Raw genomic sequence first — 19703 nt, forward strand, 5'->3', positions numbered from 1 at the left:
TGGCTTCCTACATAATTCTTACACATATTTTTAAATATTGGATTCTTTACCTTCTGTCGTAGAATCAATACTAAGTATAGGTTGTCAGGCAGGCAAGCAAAGTAAGAGTGAGGCAATTGTAATTAAGTGACCTGCCCAAGGTCTCAGAACTAGGAAGTATCTGAGGCCAGATTTGAACCCAGGCTTTCTTCTCTCCAAGCCTGGCTTTCAATCCACTGAGCCACCTATCTGTCCTTATTTATTTAAAAAAAGTCAATAAATCCTCAGAGGATCCACCTGGCATGCGGATGGCCTTCTTCTGTTTCATCACTACCCTGATTATCAGGACAACGTGAAAAGCATTTCGCAGGGAGGAGAGATGTGAAAAGGACTTTCTTTCCTAAGTTTTTCAACATGCTAAGAGGTAAAAGGAAAACCAGAAAAGTATCGCCAAACTCCAGTGAGAAATGTCTATAAGGAGAAGGTGGTCAACAGTGTCCAAGGCAGAAGATAGACTGAAAAGGAAGAAGAGTGAGAAAGGACCATCAGATTTCTCCATCGCTTCCAAACCAATTCAACCCTTTCTCCTACTTTTCAGCATTCTTTTGGAGAGCAAGGGTTCTCTCACTGAATTTTTCCACAGTCTAATGCCCCAGGAACCTTATCTCATTCTACCCTTTGATAAGCCCTGGGTTTATTGTTCCTTTTCCTCATTCCCTGAACACATCTTGTATGTTCCAAATTCTCTGACACCATTTCCTCACCTAGAATACATTGCACGGGTTTCTCTGCTCTTCTGAGACTTATGCTTCCTTCAAGTGCCACCTCAACTCTCATGTTTTCTCTAAAGGGGAAGAAGAATAAGAATTGGAAACCATGAAGGTTGCAAAAGGCAGGGAAATAGATAGCCCTGGTATAGGGAAAATCTTGTTAGTAATCATAATGCTATTCGAAAGTGGAAAGGGCTGCCTCAGGAGATGGTGGGATCCCCTGAATTTCACTATATCTGACTAGATGACAGCTTGTTAGTTCTATTAGAGAGTGAATCTCTCTTTTGTGATAGATGGCCACTGAGGTCTCTTCCTTCTCTGCCATTTTCTGATTCTGTGTGTTTATGCTTCGGAGAAGCCATTCTGCCTGACCTTAGTTCTCAGGGAAGTTAGGTAGCCCTCTTCTGAACTCATTACCATATTGTAGAAAACATTTAGGACTTAGTCAAGAAGCCTGAGCTTGAATTCTGGCTCTGCTTCTTCCAGGAGGGCTGGTACCATATCTTCCATCTTTCTCCTCCACAATGTAATAGAACATAGATAATGTTAATATGGGTTTTTCTACCTCAACAATTTCATGTAGATACAATTTTTAATAATTATTTTCTGACATTTTACATTCCATGTTCTCTCCCTCCCTTCTTTCCTCCCTGAGATGGCAGGGAATATGACATAGATTATACGTGAGCTATCAAGCAATCCATATTTCCACATTTGTCATGTTGTTAAAGTAGACACATATCAATTATATTAAAAAAACTTGTGAAGGAAATAAAGGGAAGAATGGCATGCTTCAATCTGCATTCAGACTTCATCTGTTCCTTCTATGGTAATGGATAGCCTTTTTCATCCTGAATCCCTGGGCATCATCCTGAATCCTTGCATCGCTGATAATAGCTAAGTCACTCACAGATGATGATCATACATTATTGCTGTTACTGTGTACCGCATCTTTCTGGTTGGCACCATGTCCTGTAGTGGTTCTTTTATTCTTAGTCCTCTAAGCACAATTCTCTGGGACTATAGCAGGTACTCAAGAGATGCTCGCTGTTGAGGATGATGCTGAAGGAACCCTTTTGCTAGAGCCACCCCATCCCCACCATTGGAGTTTGCTATTAGAGAGGTTACGCGATGATAAGGTCTTGGCATATAGCAATGCTTAATAAATATTTGCTGTCTTGTTTCCAAACAAAATCTGTGATTTTATTTCTCTGTAGCTTTGCTCATATTGTTCTATGTTCCTGGAATGTCCTTTCTCTTTTCAACTGCTAAATTCCAACCCATCCTTTAAGATCCAGCTTAAATTCAATGAACCCTCCTCTGTTTTGTTTTGTTTTTTTAAACTTTTACCTTATATCATAGAATCAATACTAAGTGTTGTTTCCAAGGCAGAAGAGTGGAAAGAACCACACAATTGGAGTTAAATGACTTGCCCAGGGTCACACAGTTAGTAAGTATCTGAGGCCAGGTTTGAATCCAGCCTTGGCACTCTGTCCACTGTGATATCTAGCTGCCTCACTCCCATGCCTGTTCTTACTCATTGGAAATGATAATTCCCTCATCCCCCTCCAAACATCAACCTTAAAGGATAGTTTTCACCTTTGTTGCATTTTATATTGCATTGTTATTTGTATAACTATTTATATCTCCTACTAAAATGTGAAATACATGAAAGTAGGGACTGTGTTTCATCTAGACTTTACATTTCTTTTTACACCTATCGTGATGCTCCAGCCACAATAATTGAGTAATAAATATTTGTTGAATTGAGTCTCTAGGGCATCATAGAATAAACCATATAACTGAAAACTGGAAAGGATTTTGGAGACCATCTATTCCAGAATTGTCAATACCCAGCCACATTGCAGTAGGAACACCTCTGAGTGCAGCTCAATCAGATTAAAATGTAAATGGGAAATATTTAACAAAATAAATGAACATGTAATAGAACATAGGTAGTGTTAATATGGGTTTTTCTACTTAAACTATGCAGCCACTGGGATATGAATGTATAGTGTAGTGGTCCCATTTCTATTTAAGAGTGACATCATTGATTTCATCCAATCCCCACTTCCCCCCACCAATTTTTTTTTACAAATGAGGAAACTGAGTCCCAATATATTAGGTAACTTACCCAAGAGCCAGTTTTCAAACCTAGGTCCTCTGACTCAAATCCACACCATTTCTACTATCAATTGCTGCCTCATAATCCATATCTATGACCCTGAATATACTCTCTCCCATGGTTCCATTCTGATAGGTCACAAGGGATTTCTAATCCCTCCTCTCAGGGAGTTGGAATGTGGCAAGTCAACTGAAATGGAAGTAGCTAAAGTCTGGCTTTGACCTTGAATAACTGTAACTTAAGAAGTTTGGACAAGTTGTTTGCCACAACAATTCCCAGAGTCAGGGAGACCGCTTCTCCTTTCCTTTGGGTCCTGACAAGTTAGGGAAAGTCCATCGGATCTTTTTCTTGCAGGATTTATGCTACTCAGACAAACCACAAAGGCTACAATAGTGGTCCCAACACTGTTTAATTCTGTTGAAGCTGTTGGCCAGCTAGTGTTCTGCATTGTTCTCACTAATTATATATTGTTGTTTGCAAATGGCCGTCCCCTCTAATCATGTTTATTTTTTAGAGTGGAAAATAGCCAGCCCCGTTCTATCCATGTGGAAGTCATTATTCTCAATTTCTGCATTTTCACTATATTAGATTTTTATTGAATTTTACTGCTTCTCTGAAACAAACTGCAGAGATTATAAACAAGATGTCATTTCTGTGGAAACCAGTTTACAAATTAAAATCTGTAGAAGCATTACTGGTATGTTCTGCTGCTCTTCTAGCTTAACTGAAGATGCTTTAAAGAAATTCAGATAAATTTTATGGTCTTAAGATTTATAGGCCTTGAAAATGCAACTCCTTTCCTAGGAGTGAGTAGACATCTGACATTGCTATTTTTGTTTTACTATATGATTATTTTATTTTAAATTTCTAGAGCATAGCAAGATATATATATATATATAAATTCAAAATATATGTATATATATGAGTAGATGCAAAGAAGAGAAGAGAACAAGGAAGACAATGCTTACATTGACAAGAACAAAGCCAATGCAAGAGAACCATAGCACAATTCAAACAAAATGCTGTAAAATAATGACCAAGCTTGGTCTCAAAGAAGAGACTTAGGAGGTGCTATTCCCACTTCTTTTTTAACTTTCTTTTTTTCTATTACACATAGAAACAATTTTTTATTTCCACTTCATTGCAGACAGTTGTCCAGCTTCATTGGCAAGTACTGCAGAGAGGACATTGTCTGTGAATTGGGATGTCATCAAAGAGGAGATGGTGGAAGCACATTTCCTTTGTTACTCTCTTTTAAATCTATGTTTTCTAGCACATCCTCTAAAAGCAATTTTCATGGTCCCCTTCCTCCACACACCTGAGGAGGAACCTTCTTCATGCATCAAAGCGGACAGTAGAAAGTCTTGGACAAACAGGCTACATTCTGCTCTCTAACTTTCCATTGATTGATACTCCATTTTAGACATGTTAGGATCATTTAACCTCTTAAGAAGAAATTGAGGGGACAGCTAGGTGACTCAATGGATTGAAGATGGGATGTCCTGGGTTCAAATGTGAACACAGACACTTCCTAGCTGTGTGACCTTGGGCAAGTCACTTAAGCCCCACTACTTACCCCTTATCACTCTTCTGCCTTGGAACCAATATATAGTATTTTTTTAAGAAGGAGAAGAAATTGAGAGTTCTGAATAGTTTGCTGACTGTTTTTTGTATTTGACGTGTTGGTTGTTGCTGTCAAATATGCATTTGTAGTGGTGATGCTGCTTAGACTACTTTAGTGTGCCTGGTTGCATTATAGGCTGTCTCCAGCTGTTGCCATGCAGTATATGAGTGTTGTTCTAGCTGCATCTGCATCTGCAGCTGTTATAAATGAGGAGTTGAGGGGTCAGAGGAATTGAGTTGTGCTCCTGAAGAAAGACTCACTCCTAATGACTGAGATCAAAGTTCTTAGCACCAGGATCCATGACTTTCCTATTGCTTGGGGAATATGAACCCTTCAAAGAATGTCCACCAGTAGAACTGCTAGTAAAGTACATGTTTGATCTACCACCCTCAAGGCCTCCCAATCCCAATCACACTGAGACATTCTACATCAAACACCATTCCATTAGTCAAAATCCCAAGGGGCTCTGGGTTCCAGTGTGAGATGAGCTACAAAGTCATCTGTGGCATTATGAGGATCTCCACCAATGAACAGACTGGACAAATCACTTTTGGAATTATGCTCCAGACTTCTTTCAGTTGTCAGATTCTAAACTCTCAGTGTTCGAAATACTCACAAAAGTGATAATATGTTTGAATCTTCCTGTTCATCAGCAGCCAATAGAGCAGTGAATCGACCCCTTGGCACAGGAATATTTAAGGGAACCGATCTTCTCAGACTCATCTTTCAGGATGACTTCAGGCACATTAGCATTGTAGAAAAATGAGACGGGTGATCAGTAGCTGCTCAGTATGGTCAATCTGTTGGAGAGAGATTCACTATGGCATTTCCAGGCATAAGCCCTGAAACATATGGCTGTTTGGTTTGGAGCTGTCATCATCATTAATGTAGTGTTTTAAGGTTTGCAAAGCAATTTACAAATATTATCTCATTTTATTATCACAATAACCTGTGGAGATAGATACTATTATTATTTCTATTCTACATATGAGAAATGTGTGTCAGACAGATTGACTTTTCCATGGTCACCCAGCTAGTAAGGGTCTGAGACTAATTCAAACTCAATTCTTTCTGTCTCCAAGTCCAGCACTCCATCATCATCTTACCTATTTGTCTCTACAAATGCAGTTTAGTTACAGGACCATAATTTCAGAACTAAAAGGGGCTTCAGAATCTACTGTAAGCCCTTTTTACAGATGAAGAAACTAAGACCCTGAGAGATCACATAACTTACCCAAGGTGACATAGGTAGTAAGTGTTAAGCATAGGATTCAAACCCATATCCTCTGACTCCAAAGCTGGTGCTCTTTCCAGTGTGTCATCCTGACCATTTTTTCAGTGGTTTTCAGACCAAGCTTTCATCCAGACATCTTCCAGATTTCTACCAACCCCAACAAAATGAGCAGTAGTCCCCAGAAAAATGGAATCAGAATATAGATATAGACATAGATATAGATATAGATGTAGATATCGATATCGATATAGATATAGATATAGATATAGATTTGTAAGTGTATAAGCATAGCTGTGACATCCTGTACTCTGGCTTGTGAGTCCTGACTGAGAGAACGTAAGTGGAGGCAAACAGGCAAGCAGTACATTAACAATACTAAAAGAGAATTGTAGAACTTCTTAAGAAATCTTAAGTCACCATGACTTTAAACAGTCAAGTGAGTCCAAGTCATGGGAGCGGAGAAAAGCTAAGCAGGACCCAGTAACAGACAAACACACATTAGCAAGGTTTCAGATCATCAGGAAATATTCAAGGAGATCATTTCAGAACCAAGGAGAGCTCCCAGTGAGCTCTGGTGCCAATGGGTTTCTCCTGATTGAGGTCTTTAATTTTGGGCAGTTCCGGGGTTTCCCATTTGGCCTCATTCATTCATACAACATTCAACAAACATTTTCGAACTCAGAGTTTCCTATGGGATTAAACTCCCTTGGCAATGAAAGGATTTAAGTGCTTAGATCAAGTTCTGTTTTCCTGGTAGTAAAATAATCCTTCTCTTCCACTCATGTCCAAAAGTTGATCTACATCATCCGCATAGATTAGGGGTTCAGCTGTGGGGAGAAGATCTGATAGGCTTTGGACAATCAGACTTTTGGACAGGCAGTTCCCAACTATCAAAGGAAACCTAAGCTACCTCATCATCAAACTTGGTGACCCAGTTAACCTCCTGGCCTGGGGCAGATCATGATAAGATCTTGGCAAAGATCATGATAAGAGAACATTATTTCTGCAATGGAGTATCGTTGAGAAGCTCATCTATTTTTGGTTGAAATGGTCATGTGATCTTATCAGTATAAGTTTTTGTGAAACTCCCTCCAGAGATGTAGATAGGTAAATCTACCATAATTAGACATAAAGGGAATTACCTAGAGGGCATTGATTGAGTAACTTGCCCATGGTCACATAACTGGTCATTTGTGGAACCTGGAAACTATGTCTTCCTGACTCTAAAGTCAGCCTTTTATCTTTTATACCATACTGTCTTTCTGAGAAGACAAAAAACCCAAAACAAAAACTAGTTTATAAGTCAAAACATACTTACCATAGCAGATGAAGAATTTCCAAGTCTTCACAGCTGCATTCCTTTCTATGTTCAGGTAACTGTTCCTAAATCCAGTATCTTCCTCCTTCTCATTCTAATTGTAACTTCCAAATTGCTGATTGTAGAGAAGTTAAGGGAATCTCCAAAAAATGATAAATATGTGATTCATTTCCTTTCACTTAATGACAATTAAGGTGCCACTGAATTGTTCATTCAATTTCTTAGCTATAATATTTACCAATGATATAATCCAACTCCTTTGGATCTTACTCCAAAGGAAACTTCAGTCAATAATATTAAGTGTCTCATTGATATCACATCAAAAGTCAAGAATAGAAAAAATTAGAATACAGAACCTCTAAATGGTTCCATTTTTTAAAAAGGATTTGATAAGATGTAAAAGAAGATGTAACTTTCAAAACTTAGTTACTCTTCCACTGGAGTTGGTTTTAATATGGAAATTAAGAATTAATTTGGAGCCTCTTCAGTGTATACAGGTGTTAATTCATACAGCATCCATGCTAAGTAGTTCAGAGTACCTAAAAAAGAAGTAGGTGATGTCTTACTTGGACTTGGGCAAGGCCATTCCACCTGCTAATGGCAGGGTCAGAAGTTGTTTATAAAAATGGTCTTAAAGATGGCACTCTTTTTGATTTTTTTTGCTTATGCAGTTAGAAGAACATCACAAATTGGGCAGCAAAAAAGAAGCAGAACAACACAGAGTTCCTATTCATACAATCAGTTGTTTTGCATTCCCAATGAACTGGCAATTGCCACACCACATTCATTGACATCAGAGTGCTACCCATTAGTTGTAGGCTTGGAAAACATATTTTAAATCCTGCAGTGAAATGTTTTTGGCAGACAGTCTCAGTCAGTTATTATTAACAACACAACTAAAACAATCCCCACATCAATTCTGATTCTCAAGGGGGTCCCTGGAAGAAATGTTGGAGGCTAGAGTTCAAGTACTTTTGCAAAAACAAGTCTTGCCTTCAAATCACTCACAGCCTTTTAAATAGCCTTTGTATTTTAAGTAAATAAAGTAGTACTTGTCGATGCCTTTTCTGGCCTCTTCTTGCATGTTTCATTATTGTGAAATTTTTGGAGACTATGGCTGAGCCGTGACTTAACCTCACAGGGACTCTCTCAATTGCAAAGGTCTCTTTTAAAGAATCCCACAAGAATACAGCCAACTCCCAATTATCTCTGCTAATGGGCAATTGGAATCACATAGATGAATTTAGTTTTCAGATAATTTCCAAGCCTCATTTAGTGAATATTTTCCAGTTCCTATTCCATTGGCCTTGTAATGAGCTAAAAAAATTCACTGATTTGGATTTCACCCTTCTCTCATATCCTGTGGTAGGTGTATTAATGAAAAGGGAAGTGATCACTGTCTAAGTAACAAGAAGGACAAAGTGATGAACAAGGTCCTGGGGAAACCCACAAAATAATCCATCCCTGGATAATTGCTTGCTGAAGTAAATACAAGGTGGTTAACATTCCAAAAATGATCTGGCCAGGAGGTTTTCCCCAACCTTGGGCTAATGGAAACAAAATGACAAGATGCTTGGTTTCGCTGATATTTGAAGTTTTAGATTTAGGACCTTCCTGTGAGGATAATAATGATCACTGACATTTCCATTGAATGGTTGCAATATTTAGTCTTTGACATTCCCAGACCATTTTACAGTGTTTCCTGATCCTCTTCACTTGGGCTTATAATGAAGATAAACTCATTTTTACCTTGTTTGTCATCTGAACATGAACTTGAGAGAACTAACAGTGTTTACATAAGTACAACTGGATGAATTATTGAAAGAACTTGGTCCAAATTCTCTTTGCACAATCAGGTCTTGCCTTTATGCTTCTTAGAATAATGCTTGCGTTTGGAGTAAATACCTGACTTAATCTGAGAAATGCAGATTTACAATGTGCTTCTCAACTGTGGATACTATATATTTGATTCAGTGTACTGACTTGTGTATACTTTAACCAAGTAACTTACTTTTTTGGTGCCTTAATTATCACATCGGTAACAGAGATGAACTATTTCTTTAATTTGAGAAGAAAAGGTTTTCCTTACTTTGAAACCACTGGAAAGGGAAAATATATAAGATATATCAACCTTGTGATCCCATCAATATGGGCATTCTCTCTAATGATACAAAATGCAAACTTATAATATTCAGCTCCTGTTTGCAGTTTTCCATAAATCTTCCATAGAGCTTCTACCTTGTATCCTGGAGATCTTGTTCTAGATCTTTCAAAAATGTGAGGATAGCAAGGGTGGCTCAGTGGATTGAGAGCCAGGCTCAGAGACAGGAGGTCCTGGGTTCAAATTTGACCTCAGACACTTCCTAGTTGTGTGACCCTGGGCAAGTCACATAAGCCCCACTGCCTAGCCATTCCTCTCTCTTGGAACCAATGCACAGTATTGATTCTAAGGCATAAGGTAAGGGTTTTTTTAAAAGCATTAAATAGGTACCAAAGAAACACAAAAGCTATCTATTAGTTATCCTTTGCTCTCACTACATAGTTGGTCATACCTTTCATTGGTACTATATTTTTACCCTGATTCTCTTTTGATACTTTTCATTGATTAAGATGCTACAGCCTGATTGTTCCTATTAGGTGTATCTCTATTGCCCCCTGGGTACCTGCAACTACAATTAATTGGAGACTATGACCTCTTGTCCATTGTAGCCATTTAGCATTACTGGAAGATTATTGTTTTTAAAGATATAAGCTTTTGTTTTGAGTTGGGAAAAACACACCCAAGTTTGTAGCATGATCTTGCCCCAAGAATGGGAGACTCCAATTCCATTAAATCTAGAAGAAAATAATTTTATTTGAAGTAGTGGTTCATGGTGGTATAATAGCCTAATAGCTGGTGGAATAGTCTGGGGGGCTAATCAGGTAGCCTTAGGACTGATGAATAAGCCCATGGGCTATTTGGGTAGCCTCTTTGGAGCTTATTGTATGAAGTAACAGCTTGGCTATAGAGTGGTAGCTTTTATTGTAGAATGGCAGCTTCCATACCCTGTGCATCAGGGTTGGCATATTTATTGGGGTCTAGTATCTTGGCACCTCCCATTCCAAACTCATGTGGAGGTATATTTGGGGATTTGTTGCCATAGGGAATAAGGAGCATGCCCAAGATTTGGGAATTCTTATGGAATTCCAGAGCCCCAGTGTAGAAGTTCCATGTTCCCCTTTCCCACCTTGTCATCATATGTCAACATGGGAGAGGTCTCACTGCCCTTCTAGAATAAGAACATAGGAGTGGGGGAGACATGGTACATTGAAGGACTACTATAGGTAATGAATTATGTCCTTTTATTATAAGAGTAATTAGCAAAACCGATTACACACAAAGCTGATGTTGTAAGAGTTAAAATAGTTGAGGCCATAAACTGTAGTGATTAAAATAATGGAAGATTTAAATTGTGACCACAGAAAATATGTTTTCACTACAGTGTCTTGTTTTTAAATCAATATATAAGGTGGTCGCCAGGGAAATATTCCCAATTATGAAATATACCCAAGTCAGCTGAGTTTTATAGAGATTTTAATTAATACAAATGAGGAATTAAAGAAAAGGAGAGAAAGAGAGAAAAAGAGGAATAATGAGAAAAGGATAGGCCAGCCCAGGGCAGCCCTGGCCAACCCAGGCCTAAGCCCTTAAGAGAAAGATCAGTCAGTCCTTAATCACTCACCACAAGATCTGTCCAAGCAAAGATTCTAGTGACACCAGGCCAGCATCATCTCAGCTGCCTCCACCAGCTCAATCCTCAATCTGAATGCCTCTCTGAATGAATCTGAGCTCCTATTTAAAGGGCATTTTCTCCTATGTCACCTCCCCTAAGTCCTTATATCTACCAATCACAGTACATGTTTTTCAAAGGACAGACCATTCTTAGTTCACACCTAAGAAGCTGTAAATTTTTGAGTAATTCACACCAGGAAAGCTCTGAGTAAGTTTCTCACCTCTTTGTTCCTTGTAAATTCACAAGTTGCTTGACCTTTATAGGTACTTATCACCCTTTTGTATTAGTCCTAAAATAGGCATGGCCTAAGAACTTTTTGTCCCACTATAAGTATGGGTTTAAGTACTTTTCATTGTTCAGAAAGGAGTTTACAACTTTATCTTCCCCTAAGGCATGCTTAAGTATGGTGAAGTAGAGTTCTCACATTCCTGATCTAAGTTACTTTCACTGCCCAAATGGGGAATGGTCCCAATGGGGAATTTTTAAGGTTCACAATTCAACCTTATGAAGTAGGGTCTGAGAATTTTTAAGGTTCACAATGCCCAGTATAGAATATCACAGATCCAGTACACAGAGTGGGTAAGTGGTCATTCTGCAATTCGTGCTTGACTAAATTTTGGAACTACAGGTTTTGTTGTTGATGTTTTACCAATGCTAACTAGTGAGAAATGCAAGATTTCAGAGTATAAGGGTCCCATTCCTTTTACTACTCCTTACTACCCACTGTCAGCCCACATCAGTTTCAGGGTAAAGTTAGGGACTCATTAAAAGCACCTCACAATTTTCCAGCAGCAATCCATGCTGCTTTCTGCCTTCTTTTCAATTCTGGATCCAATTTATTATCTATTTACATTGTCTTCCCAAGATATATGTACTAATGGACTGGATAATAAGGGCTGTCAATCTATCTAATGGTGTGCCCATATGTAGATAGATATGTACAATAGGGATTCTATAATTAAATTTTCCCCTGTGCATAAACTAATAATTATGAAATTATTTGTATAATCATCAATCTCATTTAGGAAATGCAATATTTTGGGGACTTGATTCAATCACAAAAATATCATCTGCAAACAATGTTTAAAGTTTATTGTCATCTTTAGGTAGTTTTCTCTTCCATTTAGGATCTGTATTGAACTTCCATGACAGTGGAGAAAACCTTTGTTGAATATATAGCTTCCAAATACTTTTACTTCACTTGAAAATTTATTATAATGTTATTGAATAAAGTAATTGCTACTGTTGCTTCTTTGAAGGAATCTTGCATGAATTTCAATACATGTATATCCACAGTATATCTCCCAAGGTTCCTTGAGACTTTGCTGAGCTGGGAAATCTGTGTGGGCTGATGTTCAGGTTACTCTTTTTTTTTTGTCTGGAGAAACTTCCACCCAGACCATGGGTCCTGAGTCTGTAAGCTTCTCTTACCTTGAAGAAGGGTACAGAGGATGGATGTACAGACCTCCTGAAACTTTGGTCTTATGCTGCAAAGCATAAACGGAAACCTCTTTACTGAGACATTCACAGAGGCAGGCAGACAAAACTAGATCCCAGTAGACTGAAGGAAAAAGGGGAAAGGTGGAAAGCCTGGATTAAAGGGAAAACCAGTACCTCTCATCAGCTGCTCCCTCTAAGCATGTTGATGAAAAAGTTTTCCCAAATAACAAAAAATCTGCTCAATCCCTTTTCTTTCAATTCACCTTGTCATAGTGAGGAGGAGGAGGCAGGGAGTAGAGGGGGGGGGGGAATCAAGCTTCAATGTTAATGGTGCCTCCTATTTGAAGTTTTGTTTTATTGTCTTTTGTGGTTCCTATGCTATCTGATTGTCAATAAATCACATTGCCATTAATAGAGAATTGTCATAACAGTGAGGGTGAAGTTAATCTATGAAAAGAGGCAGAGATAAAAACAAAACCAATACAGCTAAAATTAGAAGAGAAACAGATAATCAGGAAAAACAATCTTCCCAGAAAACCGTCTGATAAAAAAATCTAATATTCAAGATGCATAAGGAACTGATTCAAATTTATAAGAATAAGAGCTATCATCCAATTGATAAATGGTCAAAAGATATGAACAAATAGTTCTAAGGAAGAAATCCAATTATCAACCACCATCTGAAAAAGTGTTCCAAATAATTAAAAAAATTAGATAAATGCAAATTAAAGCAACTCTGAAAGTCTACCTCAAACAAACATTGGCAAAATAGACAAAAAGGAAAAAAGGAGGAATGTTGGAGGAACTGTATAAAAAATGACACATGAATGCACTGTTGGTGGAGATGTGAATTGGTCTAGCTATTCTGGAAAGCAACTCAGAACTACTCCCCCAAATTTGAATTTTGAATTGTGTATACCCTATAACTGCAACATTACTGTTAAGTTTTTGCCATAAAAAGATCCAAGAAATAGGAAAAGTACTCTCTATTCCAAAATATTCATAGCAGTTCCTTCAAAGTGTACATGATTGGAAATTTCAGGAGTCCCCATGAATTGGGGAATGATTAAACAAATTGTGGTTAATGTATGAATATATTCTTGTCATAAGAGAGGACCAAAGGAAAGGTCTCGGAGAAAACTCAGGAAACTTATACAAACTGATGAGACCAGCTAGGAAAACAATCTCTGCAAAAACAACAATTGTAAAAACAGACAACTTTGAGAGGCTTAAGAACTTTGATCAATATAGGAACCGACCAAGATTCCAGGGGATCAAAGATAAGTCACACTACCCAACTCCTATAGAGAGCAAATTCATTTAAGATGTAGAATGAGATTTTTTTGAACATAGCCAATGTAAAAACTTGTTTTCCTTAACAAAGAGTGGAAGATGTCTAGTGAAGAGAACCTCTCAGATCTGCTACCACTTAGGGAAGGCACCCAGGGCATTCACCTCATAATTTTCTACCTCAGCTGCAGAACTTCATCATGAGCCCATATGAGGTACCATTCTTTTCACCCCCACTTTCCAGCTCTTTTGTGTGATATCTTTACTCATTAGATGGTGAGCTCCTTGCGGGCAGTTATTTCCCTTTTTTGTGTTCCCACTGCTTTTAGCACAGTACCTATACTATTGTTGTTGTTGGTCAGTCATTTCAGTTGTGTCTAACTCTTTGTGACCCCTTTTGGATTTTTCTTGGCAGATATTGGAGTGCTTTACCGTTTCCTTCTCCAGCTCTTTGGACAGATAAGGAAACCGAGGCCAAAAAGATTAAGTGACTTGCCCAGGATCATAGAGCTATTAAGTGTCTGAGGTCAGATTTGAACTCAGGAAGATAAGCCTTGTTGAGCTTAGTACTCAATCCACTGTGCCATCTAACTGCCCCTTGGAATATAGTAAGCACTCAATAAATGTTTATTGACTCTTAACCATACATACTTGTTACTAAGATTTTGCTTTTTCCTTATTTTTGGCAGGTAAAGGGGGTAGGATGGAGAGGAAATAAATACATTAATTATAAAAATAAAATGAAAGAAGCAGGCTTGATGGACACTAAGGTTTTGGAGCTGTCAATAAACATGTCTTTTAACATCTCTGTCATATTTACCTACTGACTACTAATCATATATTGGAGAGATATCTTATTGCTGCTTTTAAGACAACATTTTTCTCAACTTAAATGCTCTCTTGCAGTCAAAAAAAATTAGGCACAGTGGATTCTTGTATTCATTACTAATATGTGGTATGCTGTAGAATACTATAGACTTAACAATATTCTTTGTCGACATACAGAAGCTTACCTGTTCCTTTCTTGTCCTCTTGCAAAGATATATTTGTAGATTATTTTCATGAAGATTTTGTAGAGATGGGAAAGAAGGCATGTGAGGCAGGAGTCATTAATGTTTTCTCAACTTTGCCTCTTAGACGGGGTAGAGTTAGTAGAAAGGTCGGTGATTATTTCTAACCTTCTGGTATCTTCTTCTCTTTTCTGTAACCAGAAAAGTGATCTCTAAATGCCCAAGAATTATATCATTTCCAGCATGAAGCTCAGACCTATACTTGGTCTGGTTCAGCCACTCTTTTCATTTTTGCTTTCCTTAGTATTTTTAATGAAAAAAATGTTAATACTATTCTTTGTATTTTAAGCAGTCTGCTAGAAGCACTTTTATGCAATGAACATTATTCTAAATCCAAGCATTTCTAGCTTGGTGAGCAAAATATCAAAACTGGCATAATTTCCCCATGTCCTCAGATATATCTCTCCACTCCATGATAATTTAAGATACCATTTATTTTTCTTCTACAATAGTTTTTTCCCTCCAATTGTGTGTAAAGATACTTTTTTAACATCCGTTTTTTAAAATTTTGAATCCCTGACTCTAGACAAGTCACTTGACCCCCCCTTGCCCAGCCCTTACCGCTCTTCTGCCTTGGAACCAGTACCCAGTATTGATTCCAAGATGGAAGGTAAGGGTTTAAAAAATAGCAAGGGGTTTTAGATCAGAGAAATATTAATTTCTTAATATTTCTAGTCAAACTAAAAAGTCAGTTTTTAAATATGACTTTAATATGATTAAATACAACAGTGCCATCTTCTTTGTATAATACAATTGGGAACATAATGTTTGTATTGAATCAGTTTTCCCACTTCATGTGTTTCTACCCAATGATCACTGGAGGAGAATCTAAAAGTGGAGTATGAATAGTTAACATTTATCAATGACTAGAAAAACGATGTGATCCTTACTTAGTCCTCCCTCCCTAAAGTGAACGTGCAATTCTCATGAGGATTTCCTTTTTCTGATCACACAGTTTATCTATCAGCTTGCAGCCAACTTTCTGATAACTCATTAGAATTCAATCTCTAAAGAAAACGTTGCCACAATGTTTTAAAATACTTTCTCTTTGACCATAGACAAAAGGAGTAGACAGTGGAAAGAAGACAGCTGAAAACAAAAGGTCATAGATATTGATTGGTCCTCCAGGCAGGAAATAATTACCTGCACCTGCAGCCACAGTAGCATCCTGTACCCAAAAAAGCTATTATTCAATTTAAGATTTTCTCAAGCTTTCTTATTTACCTTGTCATCAGAACCCGATCTTCCTTTTCAGAAGCATTTCTCTTTGACTTTTGTAAGCACCGTACAGTGCTGCTGCTTAATGTGAAGTACAGGAACTATAAACTTTAGACTCTCATTTGGATGACTTTACCTGCTATTTAGGGCCAGAGAACCAGCTAAGCGGGGGAGTATTCTGCTCCTGGTACTCTGTCAAGTATCCATCTGTATGCTAGTGTTTGCCTCCAGCCTAGCAGGCTGGGCAGGAATGCTCACTGCTACTTTGAGAGGGAAAGTCACACAAATGTATACAATATAGAAGACCAGTTCACTGTATTCACATGAGGGAAGGTAGCCTGGGCAGCATCCCTTCACCCCTAGAACAAAATAGCATTATTCTGGTGGGCTCTTCATTGGGTTTTGGCTTGGTTGGTTGGTTACAGCTTGATGTAGCAAGAAGTATAACTTTTTAAAGTCATCATCATTCTTTTAAAGAATTAAATGTAATTGCTAGAAATGTGAAAAAAAAAACTATTTAAAGGTCTCAGTAGGGGACGAGTCATGATCACACATAAAGGGTGTCAACCAATTTGGGGGTGGGAAAATGGGTCACATCCCACCCACTCTATCATAGCTAATTGTCTGGCTTTTCTCCAACCCAAGTGCACCAACTTCTCCCTCTTTATTTCCTCATACTTCTCTATTCTACCCTTCTTCCCTTGGGCAAGCTCCCAAGCTCCCTCCTTTTTACCTGTGTGGAGCTCACTGTGGGCAGTTATAAACCAACCTTGACTTGAGTATGCACAATAGCAGCTCCATAGGAATCACTGGGAAAGCCACTCTTCCTCGCCATACTACCTACCATCCCCATCCCTTAACCCTCAGATCATTACGTTGTGACTTTGGCAAGTATCCTTTGAAAGGAGTGTTCTGTGGGCAAGGGCCTGACTTGTACTCTCCTACTTTTTCATTTTAGTACCCCCGATAACTCTCTAAGACTGTAAGTCACAGGGTTGCCAAACGATATTGGTCCAAGGGAGTTTCTTCAATAGAAATTCCCTATGCCCATGAAATTGAACATGTATCATCTACCACCAGACATACGTCTGTGTGTCCCTATATATTTATATCTATCCCCAGACCTCTTTCTTCTTTCCTTCTCACTTCTCACTCATTTGGCCACAATTATTGATGAAACAATATATTCAAACAGACCTAAAGGGTGGTCACACAATTTAGTGGAAGGAGCTCTGGGATTCGAGGAAAGTGAGTTTGGGTGATTGCCCTACTTCATAATTCCCGTGTGAACCTAAGTACCGTGTGGGTCACATCATCAGTAAAATGAGAAGGCTGGACTAGATGACCAATGCAGTTCTTTCTCATTCTAGAGTTGTGATAATAATGATGAACTCAATCAGCTCATCTGGGTCAGGAGATATGGACTACATGAGTTCAGAGAACATAAGAGGACATGAATCGAGAACCTCTGTCCTATAGCTGGCAGCCTATCTGTCCAACTCCAACGACTATGCCTATGTCTACCTAGTGCCAGATGTCCAGATGGAAAATAAAAAATTAAATCAATCAATCAAATCAAGATGTTCCTTGAGGGCTGACAACATGTAGGCAACACATATACAAGGCTGACAAAATCATTTTTCTCTTTTTACCTTTTTGCATAGATGCAATTTAAGTGCCTTTAAAAATTTTTTTTTAATACTTACCTTCTGTCTTAGGATCAATACTGTATATTGGTTCTAAGGCAGAATAGTGGTTAGGCAATGGGAGCTAAATGGCTTGTCCAGGGTCACGCAGCTAGGAAGTGTCTGAGGCCATATTTGAACCTAGCGTAGTTCTCAATCTGCTGAGCCACCCAATTGCCCCTGTAAGTGCCTTTTAGAGATGAGCTGAGTGGGAGAAATTGTGACACTACAGGACCATGACTCCCTCCTAGGAGAGCAGGTCCAGGTTTAGCCTTTGTACAACAAGTAACATATAGGAGAAAAATCAGCTTTTGAAACTTCTCTGTTCTTGTAAAAAAGGCAAAGTAATTCTCTCTTGTGCTCTCTCATCATAGAACCCTCTGAAGGGTTTGCAGTCACACTTTGTAGTCACTTATCCTATTATCTGCAAAAGCTGGAGAATAAAACAGAATAAGATATTTTTTATTTCTTGAGCTTCTCAAGAAATTCTCCTTGAAGCAACTAAATCCAAAAGAGGGCTAGACATATTGCATATGTATTATGGGAACATGATAAAAGTACCAATCAAGAAAAGAGTGCATAGTATTTTAGATATGTGTTCTCTTTAATATTATTGAACCCAGGCCCCGTGAAAGCCAACATTACTCTCCAACTCTTTAAATGAATAAAGCTTTAGAGGTATATAATTCCAAGCTTTAATTAAAAGTTCATCAGAGATTTGGGGAAAAGAAAAGAAAATTCACCATCTTTCTCTCTTGAAGAAAGAAATGCAGGTTAATAACTGACCCAATCAGCATCATTACATATGCATTTAGGCAATATAGCATCAAAGATAGAAATCTATCCTCGGGGTCAGGAAGAGTGAGGTTCAAATCCTGCCATTGGCATATCCTGACTAACCCTGCCTCTTTGAAGATAGAGTATATAATATGCATCAGTGGAGAGAATTTCCTACATTCTACACACAATGGGGAGGGTTTCTACACTCAAGAAACAAATGGGAGCAAAAGCAAGTCATTCCAGCTGTCAAGGTAAAATATTTTAACTTAGTTTCTTAAATATGGCCCACAGTACCTCTCACCCTGGGCCCCCAATTAGCTCCCCAAGGATGCAGGCATTTTAAGAGTCAGCATCCTCTCCAAACATGAACCCCAGGGATGCCTTTCACTTTTCTGCAGTCAGCCATAGCACACAGTTCATTTGAAAGGCATTTCCATCTTTAAAAAATGCCCCACTAAGACTAGAATTCATTGTCCTAGAAATACATATACACGTTCTGTAGATATTAATAGTAATTATATATGGGTATATCCTATATATAATCACTTGTAGCCAGGGTCCTCATGTTAAAGGTGGTATATGCAGGAATTATGTATGATTAAGTCATGAACATATCGGGGAAGCTTATACCTCTGATGATATATATCTGTAAGCTGGCAGAGAGCAGAATATTTTATTTTTGCTCCTAGCTGGCTTTAATGCCAATTCCAATTTACTTAATTAACATTCAGAGGACCAAAGGAGGCTTGGGAAGATAGTAGAAAACTTTTTCAGAGGGATGTTATAGAGCAAATTAGGAAAAGAAAGACTTCTATTGCTAAAATCAGATATTTTTAAGTGCCTAAATCTTGTTTATCACTTATTTTTCTGATTTTCAAATGTGATCATTGTAATAAAGTACAGATCAGTCATCTACTCCTATGAATGGAAAGGCTAAAATACCATTCACTAATGAAATAGAGAAATGAAATCACAGGGGTTTGCAAAGATTTTCTTTTTGTCTGAAACTTATTTCATTTAAAGATTAACATTTTTAACTTTTTAAAAGAGTAATTTATTTGTCTTTCCAAGTCAACATATATACACACATGTATATGTATACATATTTATACATGTTTATGTGTGTATTGAAAGATAGATAGATAGATAGATAGATAGATAGATAGATAGATAGATAGATAGACACAGAAAAAAAACCTACCTTTATAACCTAGTAGACAAAATAGGAAATGTTTTTCAGTTTCCTAAATTTGCATAGCAACTAGCCATTGGAATTCCTGATTCATTAGCATCTTAAGATATTTGGGATCAATTCTTTATTAATGGTCACTAACCTCAGTCAATGTGGATGAAACCATTTGTCAAAGCCAAATGTATCAGAACTGTGTAAAAAAAGC

At 37.9% G+C, this 19703-nt stretch overlaps 1 pseudogene; it reads right to left on the minus strand.

The window, feature by feature from the left end:
- Positions 1 to 4021: 4021 nt before the first annotated feature.
- Positions 4022 to 16676, minus strand: LOC100617191 (E3 ubiquitin-protein ligase KCMF1-like; annotated as a pseudogene).
- Between the last annotated feature and the right edge of the window lie 3027 nt (positions 16677 to 19703).

Source organism: Monodelphis domestica, chromosome 8, assembly GCF_027887165.1.
Source record: "Monodelphis domestica isolate mMonDom1 chromosome 8, mMonDom1.pri, whole genome shotgun sequence".
Classification (NCBI taxonomy): Eukaryota; Metazoa; Chordata; class Mammalia; order Didelphimorphia; family Didelphidae; genus Monodelphis; species Monodelphis domestica.